We start from the raw sequence: 12200 nt of genomic DNA on the forward strand, positions 1-12200 counted from the left end.
GTTGGAAACCTTCCAGTGGATTCCCTATGAGGCTGTGGGATCCTTAGTCTCCCCATCACGCCCCCTGTTCTCTCCTTTCCAGCTCTCTTGTTTTGTCCCATGTGACACCATGCTGGGAAGCAGCAACATTTCGTATGACACCAATTTGCACACATTACAGCTGAGGACCTATGCCCACGCTCCCCCAGAGGATGACACACCACTCTGCACACCCAGGAATGGCAGTTCTGAATGTCTTCCTAATAACGAGTAAACAGGAAGAGGCAAGAACTTTGCTGTTCTTCTCTGACAAGTTTTGGTGGCAGAAGCTTACTTCAAATTCACCATCCATGTCAAATACTCTCCCTTTATCTAAAGACCTTCATTACTTATTGCTCCCTTCCCTCACAGACCTGTGCTTCCTTTTCTTCATTTCCTCCCTGTACCCTCTGCCTCTCTCATCCTCCATTCCCTCTTGTCTCTTATTTCTTGACTTTCCTTAGGTCGTAGAGTATCTTGAAACAGAACTAATAATTTGTTTTTGGTCATGTGTCACATGGAATCTTAATTCCCTGAGCAGGGATCGAAACTGCACCACCTGCATTGGAGAGTCTTAACCGGACAAAGTCTTAAACATTGGACTGCAAAGTAAGTCTAAGAACTAATAATTTAGCTCCTTAAACTGAACTTTCAATGTAATCTGTGGTAGACACCTGATAAGATATGTAATTGCCCTCCTTTTCTCATCTTTTTTCTCACTACCCGTCCGACAGGTGATTTTCTTTGCCTATTAGAATGTATCAGCATTCCCATTTTCACTCAATGTTCTGTCAAATGATTTTTCTGTAAAATACAGGTCTTACCTTCTACTGGTCCATTTAATGTCTTTTTTCTTCTTTGACCAGCAGTTCCAGGTAAATGATCCACATACTTCTGTGGAAGGCTCTCAGAGATACTCTGCTAGAATGAATGATAACAATGAGTTGTATGAAAGTTTCCTAATTGCTTTGGAAGAAATACCCTACTTTTAACCTGGTTAAGGCAGGCTGTGCCAAGATATCACAGTTGCTATGTGACAGAACCAGGATGCTGAATTCAAACACGGTGCTGCATCACCAAGCAGTGGCTGTCACACCTAAAGAGATCAGGCCCTTTTTATCTCCTTCCATGGCTGCCACCTTCAAATGGCACTGTTACTTTATGGTACTGCAAGTACAGCTGCCATAAAGGTAGTCTTCACGTGGTACTTAAGCTATCCAAAATGGTTTGCACTTATTAAAACATCACTAAAGCTAACTGCTGTTATTATAGCCCCACATATTTATTACTATTTCCCATGCTTTTGCTTCTCTTGAAATGTTCCTTGCAGATCAACTTGACAATCCAAATGTAGTAATACTTTCAAGCTTCAAGCACTATCTTGTCAATGTCGATTTAGAATAGAATAGAATATGAAAATCACAACTACAATGAGACACCACCTCACACAAGGCAGAATGGCCATCATTCAAAAGTCTGCTACCTCTGCTGCTGCTTAGTCACTTCAGTCTTGTCTGACTCTGTGCCACCCTAGGACTGAAGCCTTCCAGGCTCGCCTGTCCATTGGATTCTCCAGGCAAGAATACTAGAGTGGGTTTTCATGCCCTCCCTTCCAACTCAAGGATCAAACCTAGGTCTCCCATGGAAGGCAGATTCTTTACCGCTCAGCCACAAAGAGATACCACCTCACACCAGTCAGAATGGCCATCATCAAAAAGTCTACAAACAATGAAAACTGGAGAGAGTGTGGGGGAAAGGGAACCCTCTTGCACTGCTGGTGGTAAGGTAAATTGATAGAACCACTATGGAAGACTGTATGCAGGTTCCTTAAGAAACTAGGAATAAAACCACCATATGCCCCAGCAACCCCACTCCTAGGAGTATACCCCGAGGAAACCAAAATGGAAAAAGATACATTCACCCCATGTTCATTGCAGCACTGTTTATGATAGATAGAACATGGAAGTAACTTAGGTGACCATCGACAGATGAATGGATGAAGATGTGGTGAAGGAAGTCAGAAAGAAATATACATAGTGAAGTAAGTCAGAAAGAGAAATATAAATATGATACTAATGCATATGTATGGAATCTAGAAAGATGGTACTGACGAATTTATTTGCAGGGCAGCAATGGAGAAACAGACTTAGAGACACAGGGGAAGGGAAAGAGGGGAGAGGGTGAGATGAATGGAAAGAGTAACATGGAAACTTACAATTCCATATGTAAAATAGATACCCAATGGGAATTTGCCCTATCACTCAGGGAACTCAAAGAGGGCCTCTTCAACAATTTAGAAGGGTGGGATGGAGAGGGAGATTGGAGGGGGTTTGGGGAGGGAGGGAATATGGGTGTACCTAAGACTGATTCTTGTTGATGTCTGACAGAAAACAACAAAATTCTGGAAAGCAATTATCCTTCATTTAAGAATAAATGAATTTTTTACAACTCTATTTGAACATTCACATGGTTTACTGCTTCTTTCCCTGTAAAGAGCACACTAACGACTCTAACTTCTTATCTATGTCTTCTGGAATGGCACGTAAAGATTAAAGGAATGACCTAGATATTTTAAAAAAAAAAGGAGTAAAATTATGATTATCCAAGTTGAAGGTTTAAAAGTTTTCAAATACATATATGATGATCAACACGGACTCAATATTCACATTGGGAAAGACAAAAAACAACTTTAAAAAAATCAAGTAATCACAATGACTAATGTTTCTATATGGAAGAATTTACACGTTAGTTTCACATGTATAACAAAGAATTGACATGGTAATTTACAATCTATAAACACTGAAATTAATAAAGTTTCTTAATAATAAGGGGGGATGTGGTCCTAAGATGGCAGAGGAATAGGACGGGCAGACCACTTTCTCCCTCACAAGTTCATTGAAAGAACATTTGAACGCTGAGAAAATTCCACAAAACAACTTCTGAATGCTGGCAGAGGACATCAGGCACCCAGAAAGGCAGCCCATTGTCTTCAAAAGGAGGTAGAACAAAATATAAAAAGAGAGACAAAAGAGGTAGGGATGTAGATCCATCCCAGGGAAGGAGTCTTAAAAGTGGAGAGGTTTCCAAACACCAGGAAACACTCTCACCAGTGGGTATGTGGGGAGTTTTGGAATCTCAGAGGACAGCATAACCGGGAGGAAAAATAAATACATAAATAAATAAAACCCACAGATCATGTGCCTAACCGGAACTCCCTGTGCTTGCATCCACCACCAGCAAGTGTTGGCTGAACAGGGAGGCGAGGGCTGCACTGCTTAGGGTAAGGACTGGGCCTGAATGCCCTGAGGGGGCAATCTGAGGGAACTAACATGAGATAGCAACCCAAACTGTGGGATAGCCAGAGAGAGAGAGAGGAAAAGAGAGAGAGAGAGAGAGAGGAAAAGAGAGAGAGAGAGAGAACTATCCTTCGAAAAGCCCTAACCTAAGGCACTGCCAGGCCCGCTCAAAAAACAAAGGACTGAGCTATACCAGAGGAGAGCTAGATGGCTGCGGATTGGCCCATCCCCCACTGGAGACAGGGAGGCAGGAGAGGGGCAGACAGAGCTGGAAAGAGGCAAACTCAGCCCCAGAGGGGCATCCTCTACCAAGCTGCAAGCAGGCACCCAGTCGCTAACAAAAACCTCTTGGGATTCTGGATGGTTGACTTCTGCCAGGAGGGTCACAGCCAGAGATGAGCTCCCCAGAAGAGACATACAGCACACTGGAGATGGGTGCACCTGCTGACACCCAGGAAACCGAGCGGCTGGGACCAGGGATGTGATAAGATGCACTCCCCACCTGGGGAGATAGCGTTCACCAAGCACCTGGTCGCCTGAGCTGCTTGGACCTGGGAAGGGCACAAAATGCAGGCCCGACTGACTCTGTCCCTTTGTGGACTACCTGAGAACCTGAACCTGAGCGGCTTAGACCTCGAAAGTGCACGCAACTCAGGGCCCGCCTCAGATAGTTCCCAGGCAGAGCAACCTAGAGCTTGAGAAGTGTAGACTGGAAAAGCATACATGCCATGTGGCCGAAACACTGCAAGCACTTCTCACACCTGCCAGTGATGTTTGTTTGCAGTGTTCCTCTGTCCCCACAGCAGTACTGAACAAGTAAGCCTAAATAAGTAACCACCTTTGTCCCCTTGTGTCAGGGCAGAAATTAGACACTTAAGAGAACAAATGGAAGAAGCTAGAATAAACAGAGGGAACTGCTTTGGAAGTGACAGGTTCAAGAGATTAAAACCCTATAGTTAGCAGTGACTACATTGGAAAGGGCCTATAGATCTCGAGAAGTATAAGCTGGATCAAGGAACTATCTGAAACTGAACTGACCCCGCACTGCCCACAACAGATACAGAAAGATTCCTAGATATATTTTTACTATTATCATTATTTAAATTTTATTTTTTTTAAGTTCCCTATTATTCTGTCATGGTCTTTGTAGATCAGGACCTGGGGACTGGAGTCGATGAGAAGAGGGACGCAGGGGACCCAAGTCTCGAGTGAAACAAGGGTGCTTTGTTTGCAGAAAAGCATGTTTATATACCTTCATACAAGGCAGCTTTAGGCAGTAAAATAAAACTGAGCAAAAACAAAGGCAAGCAAATAACAATCTTCAAAGGGCCAGAAAGCATTACATGTCCTGAGTAAGAGGGGCATAACTGAGCAGATCACGTTTGACTGAGGTCACTGGAGGGAGTCACTGAAGGGACCAAGCAGGTGCCCTTTCTCAGGATCTCAGTCCCAGGAACTGCATGCAGCTCTGTTCATTCCTGCAGCAACTGATGAGGAATAGAGAATCCTTGAGAAATGGCACACAAAAGAAAAGAATAACATATTGGATTCCTTAAAGCTGAACGTCCCCTGACATTACACCTTTAATTTTCATTTTTATAACCTACTATTACCTTGCCAAAAAAAAAAACAAACCTATTTTAAAAGCAAACTTCATATATATATTGCATAATTTTTGAGACTTTGTTTTGTTTTTCTAATATTGTATTTTTAAGAGTCTAATCTCTACTCTAGATTTTTAATCTTTGCTTTTTGGTATTTGTTATCAATTTTGTACCTTTAAGAACCCAATCTTCAGTACCCATTTTTACTTGGGAGTGTGATTACTGGCTTGATTGCTCTCTTCCCTTTTTAACTCTACTTTGTCTCCACCAGGTCGCCTCTAATTCCTCCCTCCCCCTTCTTTTCTCAACCCAACTCTGTGAATCTCTTTGTGTGTTCCAGACTGTGGACCTCATAGGTGCCTGGATCTATCTCTCTCCTTTTCATTCACCCTTTTCTCCTCCTGGTCACCTCTGTCTCCTTCCTCCCTCTTCTTTTCTCTTTGTAACTCCGTGAACCTCTCCAAGGGGTCCAGACTGTTGAAAGCACATAGGGAATTGATTACGAGCTAGCTTGCCCTCTCTCCTTTTGATTCCAACTCTCCTACTCCTGGTCACCTCTATCTCCCTTCTCCCTCTTCTCTTCTCCATGTGACTCTGTGAACCTCTCCAGGTGTTCCTCACTGTGGAGGAGCTTTCATTATTAACCTAGATGTTTTGTCATTGGTGCTGTATAGATGGAGAAGTCTTGAGGCTACTGTAAGAATAAGACTGAAAACCAGAGGCAGGAGGCTTAAGTCCAAAGCCTGAGAACACCAGAGAACTCCTGACTCCTGGGAACATTAATTGATAAGAGCTCATCCAAAACCCTCCATACATACACTGAAACCAAGCACCACCCAAGAGCCAACAAGTTCCAGACCAAGACAAGCCACGCAAATTCTCCAGAAACACAGGAACATAGCCCTGAACTGCAATATACAGGCTGCCCAAACTCACACCAAACCCATAGACATCCCAAAACTCATGACTGGACACTTCATTGCACTCCAGACAAAAGAAATCCAGCTCCACACATCAGAACACCTACACAAGCTTCCCTAACCAGGAAACCTTGACAAGCCAACCATCCAACCCCACCCATAGTGAGGAACCTCCACAATAAAGAGAAACCACAATCTGCCAGAATACTGAAAGGCCACCCAAAACACAACAATCTAAACAAGATGAAAAAGCAGATAAATACTCAGCAGGTAAAGGAACAGGATAAATGCCCACTAAACCAAACCAAAGAGGAGGAGATAGGGAGTCTACCTGAAAAGAATTCAGAATAATGAGAGTAAAGATGATCCAAAATCTTGAAAACAAAATGGAGTTACAGATAAATAGCCTGGAGAAAAGGATTGAGAAAATGTAAGACATGTTTAACAAGGACCTAGAAGAAATAAAAAAAGAGTCAATCAATAATGAATAATGCAATAAATGAGATCAAAAACACTCTGGAGGGAACCAACAGTCAAATAGTGGAGGCAGAAGATAGGATAAGTGAGGTAGAAGATAGAATAGTAGAAATCAATGAAGCAGAAAGGAAAAAAGAAAAAAGAATTTTAAAAAATGAGGACAACCTCAGAGACCTCTGGAACAATGCTAAACACCCCAACATTCGAATCAGAGGAGTCCCAGAAGAAGAAGACAAAAAGAAAGGCCATGTGAAAATACTTGAGGTGATAATATTTGAAAACTTCCCTAAAATGGGGAAGGAAATAGTCATCCAAGTCCAAGAAACCCAGAGAGTCTCAAACAGGATAAACCCAAGGCAAAACACCCCAAGACACATATTAATCAAATTAACAAATATCAAACACAAAGAACAAATATTAAAAGCAGCAAGGGGAAACAACAAATAACACACCAGAAGATTCCCATAAGGATAACAGCTGACCTTTCGATAGAAACTCTTCAGGCCAGAAGGCTATGGCAGGACATACTTAAAGTAATGAAAGAGAAAAACTTACAACCCAGATTACTGTACCCAGCAAGGATCTCATTCAAATATAAAGGAGAAATCAAAAGCTTTACAGACAAGGAAAAGGTGAGAGAATTCAGCACCACCAAACCAGCTCTTCAACAAATGCTAAAGGATCTTCCCTAGACAGGAAACACAGAAAGGGTGTATAAACTCAAACCCCAAACAACAAAGTAAACGGCAACAAGATCATACTTATCAATAATTAACTTAAATGGAAATGGGTTGAATGCTATTAGACACATACAGACTGAAAGTGAAGGGCTGGAAAAAGCAAATAGAGACCAAAAGAAAGCAGGAGTAGCAATACTCATATCAGATAAAATAGACTTTAAAGTAAAGGCTGTGAAAAGAGACAAAGAAGGAAATTACCTAATGACCAATGGATCAATCCAAGAAGGAGATATAACAATTATAAATATATATGCACCAACATTGGAGCACCACAATATATAAGGCAAATGCTAACAAGTATGAAAGGGGAAATTAACAATAACACAATAATAGTGGGAGACTTTAATACCCCACTCACACTTATGGACAGATCAACTAAACAGAAAATTAACTAGGAAACACAAACTTGAAATGATACAAAGGACCAGTTAGACCTAAATGATATCTACAGGACATTTCAGCACAAAACAATGAATTTCACCATTTTCTCAAGTGCACATAGAACCCTCTCCAGGATAGATCACATCCTGGGTCATAAATCTAGCCTTGGTAAATTCAAAAAAGTGAAATCATTCCAAGCATCTTTTCTGACCACAATGCAGTAAGACTAGATGTCAATTACAGGAGAAAAACTATTACAAATTCCAACATATGGAGGCTGAACAACACGCTTCTGAATAACCAACAAATCACAGAAGAAATAAAAAAAGAAATCAAAATATGCATAGAAACAAAGGAAAATTAAAACAAAACAACCCAAAACCTATGGGACACTGTAAAAGCAGTGCTAAGGGGACGGTTCATAGCAATACAGGCATACCTCAAGAAACAAGAAAAAAGTCAAATAAATAACCTAACTCTACACCTAAAGCAACTAGAAAAGGACAAAATGAAGAACCCCAGGGTTAGTAGAAGGAAATCTTAAAAATTACGGCAGAAAGAAATGCAAAAGAAGCAAAAGAGACCATAGCAAAATAAAACAAAGCCAAAAGCTGTTTCTTTGAGAAGATAAATAAAATTGACAAACCATTATCCAGACTCATCAAGAAACAAAGGGAGAAAAATCAAATCAACAATGTTAGAAATGAAAATGGAGAAATCACAACAGACAATACAGAAATAAAAAGGATCATAAGAGACTACTATCAGCAATTAAATGCCAATAAAATGGAAAACGTGGAAGAAATGGACAAATTCTTAGAAAAGTATAACTTTCCAAAACTGAATCAAGAAGAAAGAGAAAATCTTAACAGACCCATCAGAAGCACGGAAATCAAAACTGTAATCAGAAATCTCCCAGCAAACAAAAGCCCAGGACCAGAAGGCTTCACAGCTGAATTCTACGAAAATTTAGAGAAGAGCTAACACCTATCCTCTGAAACTCTTCCAGAAAATTGAAGAGGAAAGTCAATTTCCAAACTCATTCTTTGAGGCCACCATCACCCGAATACCAAAACCAGGCAAAGATGCCACACAAAAAAAGAAAACTACAGGCCAATATCACTGATGAACATAGATGCAAGGATCTTTAACAAAATTCTAGCAAACAGAATCCAACAACATATTAAAAAGATCATACATCATGACCAAGCGGGCTTTATCCCAGGGATGCAAGGATTTTTCAATATCCGCAAAACAATCAATGTAATACACCACATTAACAAATTGAAAGATAAAAACCATATGATTATCTCAATAGATGCAGAGAAAGCCTTTGACAAAATTCAACATCCATTTATGATAAAAACTCTCCAGAAAGAAGGAACAGAAGGAATATACCTCAACATAATAAAAGCTATATATGACAAACTCACAGCAAACATTATCCTTGATGCTGAAAAAGTGAAAGCATTTCCCCTAAAGTCAGGAACAAGGCAAGGATGCCCTCTCTCACTACTACTATTCAACATAGTTTTGGAAGTTTTGGCCACAGCAATCAGAGCAGAAAAAGAAATAAAAGGAATCCAGATTGGAAAATAAGAAGTAAAACTCACTGTTTACAGATGACATGATCCTCTACATAGAAAACCCTAAAGACTCCACCAGAAAATCACTAGAGCTAATCAATGAATATAGTAAAGTTGCAGGATATAAAATCTACACACAGAAATCCCTTGCATTCCTATACACGAAGAATGAGAAAACAGAAAGAGAAATTAAGGAAACAATTCCATTCACCATTGCAACGAAAAGAATCAAATACTTAGAATATACCTAACAAAAGAAACAATAGACATATATATATATATAAACTACAAAATACTGTTGAAAGGAATCAAAGAGGACACAAATAGATAGAGAAATGAACCATGTTCATGGATTAGAAGAATCAATATAGTGATAATGAGTAACTACCCAAAGCAATTTATAGATTCAATGCAATCGCTATCAAGCTACTGACGGTATTTTTCACAGAACTAGAACAAATAAAATCACAATTTGTATGGAAATACAAAAAACTTTGAATAGTCAAAGCAATCTTGTGAAACAAGAATGGAGCTGGAGGAATCAACCTGCCTGACTTCAGGCTATACTACAAAGCTACAATCATCAAGACAGTATGGTACTGGCACAAAGACAGAAATATAGATCAATGGAACAAAATAGAAAGCCTGGAGATAAATCCGTGCACCTATGGAAACCTTATTGATGACAAAGGAGGCAAGAATATACAATGGACAAAAGACAGTCTCTTTAACAAGTGGTGCTGGGAAAACCGGTCAACCACTTGTAAAAGAATGAAACTAGAACACTTTCTAACACCATACACAAAAATAAACTCAAAATGGATTAAAGATCTAAACATAAGATCAGAAACTATAGAACTCCTAGAGGAAAACATAAGTAAAACACTCTTAGACATAAATCACAGCAGGGTCCTCTATGACCCACCTCCCAGAGTAATGGAAATAAAAGCAAAAATAAACAAATGAGACCTAATTAAACTTAAAGGTTTTTGCACAATCAAGGAAACTATAAGCAAGGTGAAGAGAAGGCCTTCAGAATGGGAGAAAATAATAGCAAATGAAGCAACTGACAAACAACTAAATACACAAGCAGCTCCTGAACCTCATTCCAGAAAAATAAACGACCCAATCAAAAAATGGATCAAAGAACTAAACAGACATTTCTCCAAAGAAGACATACGGATGGCTAACAAACACATGAAAAGATGCTCAACATCACTCATTATCAGGAAAATGCAAATCAAAACCACCACGAGGTACCATCTCACGCCAGTCAGAATGGCTGCTATCCAAAAGTCTACAAACAATAAATGCTGGAGAGAGTGTGGAGAAAAGGGAACCCTCTTACACTGTTGGTGGGAATGCAAACTAGTACAGCCACTATGGAGAACAGTGTGGAGATTCCTTTAAAAAAATGGAAATAGAACTGCCATATGACCCAGCAATCCCACTGCTGGGCATACACACTGAGGAAACAAGAAGTGAAAGAGACACATGTACCCCAAAGTTCATCGCAGCACTGTTTATCATAGCCAGGACATGGAAGCAACCTAGATGTCCATCAGCAGACAAATGGATAAGAAAGCTGTGGTACATATGCACAATGGAATATTACACAGCCATTAAAAAGAATACGTTTAAATCTGTTCTAATGAGGTGGATGAAACTGGAGCCTATTATACAGAGTGAAGTAAGCCAGAAAGAAAAACACCAATATAGTATACTCACGCATATATATGGAATTTATAAAGATGATAATGATAACTCTATATGTGAGACAGCAAAAGAGACACAGATGTAAAGAACAGTCTTTTGGACTCTATGGGAGAAGGCAGAGGTGGGATGACTTGAGAGAATAGCATTGAAACATGTATATTATCATATGTGAAACAGATCACCAGTCCAGGTTCCATGCATGAGACAGGGTGCTCAGGACTGGTGCACTGGGATGACCCAGAGGGATGAGATGGGGAGGGAGGTGGAAGAGGAGTTCAGGATGGGGAACACATGTACATCCATGGCTGATTCATGTCAGTGTATGGCAAAACCACTACAATATTGTAAAGTAATTAGCCTCCAATTAAAATAAAAAATGAATAAATAAAATAATGTGGAATGTACATGTTGTTAGAGGTATTTTTAAAAGAAAAAAAATCTTCCACAGATAATTTTATAAACTCTGGTGGTAATTTTTCTTTCCTTATGATTTTATAATAACAAGTAGTCTATATAAGAAAAATCATAAATTGTGATTTCATTCATTTAATGTAATTACCCATTATTTGCTGACATTCAGAAAAAAGAAATCAGAATCTCTCCAGAGGAAAAAAATATAATTTTACATTTCTTCTTTCAGACTGTTGCAGCTGAAAATTTTCTCATTTAATGAAGAGAGATTAAGAATCTCTTTTATAAAATTATAAATGATAATTTTAGTAAAAAGAATAGATAAAATACGTATTTCCTCTTTATTTTCAGAAAGATCTAAAACACCCACCAAGGTTATAGCAAACAGTAAGACGAATTAGATAAGTACATTAAGTATTTAGTGTCGGACACAAATGAGTGACTAAACTGAATTGAAGTTACAAACCACAAGAAACAGAAGGGCCAGAAATTCTTAATTCATAATACATCTCCAAAGGCCTAAAACAGGGCTCATCTTGAATTATCTCTAAACGAAAGTTTTGCTAGGTTAAATAGAAGACATTGCTTCATTAATTTCAAAGTGATAATTTTTTTAAAAAATAGAAATCACCTCGAATTTAAATGAACTTCCAGAGGGAACTATATTATATATATATATATATATATATATATATATATAATATACACAAGTATAAACAAATCACTTTGCTGTACACCTGAAACATACACAGTATTTTAAACTGACTATACCTCAATTCAATCAAAAAACAAGAACCACCACCAACCTTGAAAACAACTACCCAAAAAATTAAGGAACACATTTTTTTTTTAGTTCTTCATAAAAATCAGTTATATGTCATTCAAAAGAGTATGAGCATTTTTTTTACAACCTCACTTTCTCTTCTTAAATTGAATCTGAAATAATTTCTCACCTATTTATAATATAGAGTTCCTGGTCTGACTAACCCCCACTATTTCTGTTGTGTTTGTATAATATCTGACTCATCCTCACTCTCATTCCATCTTATAT

The 12200-nt window shown here is 38.9% G+C and overlaps 1 pseudogene; it reads right to left on the reverse strand.

The window, feature by feature from the left end:
- LOC120878245 overlaps nt 1–12200 on the reverse strand; it is a 139922-nt pseudogene that overhangs the window by 95357 nt on the left and 32365 nt on the right.

This window comes from Oryx dammah, unplaced genomic scaffold (assembly GCF_014754425.2).
Source record: "Oryx dammah isolate SB20612 unplaced genomic scaffold, SCBI_Odam_1.1 HiC_scaffold_18, whole genome shotgun sequence".
In the NCBI taxonomy this organism is placed as follows: domain Eukaryota; kingdom Metazoa; phylum Chordata; class Mammalia; order Artiodactyla; family Bovidae; genus Oryx; species Oryx dammah.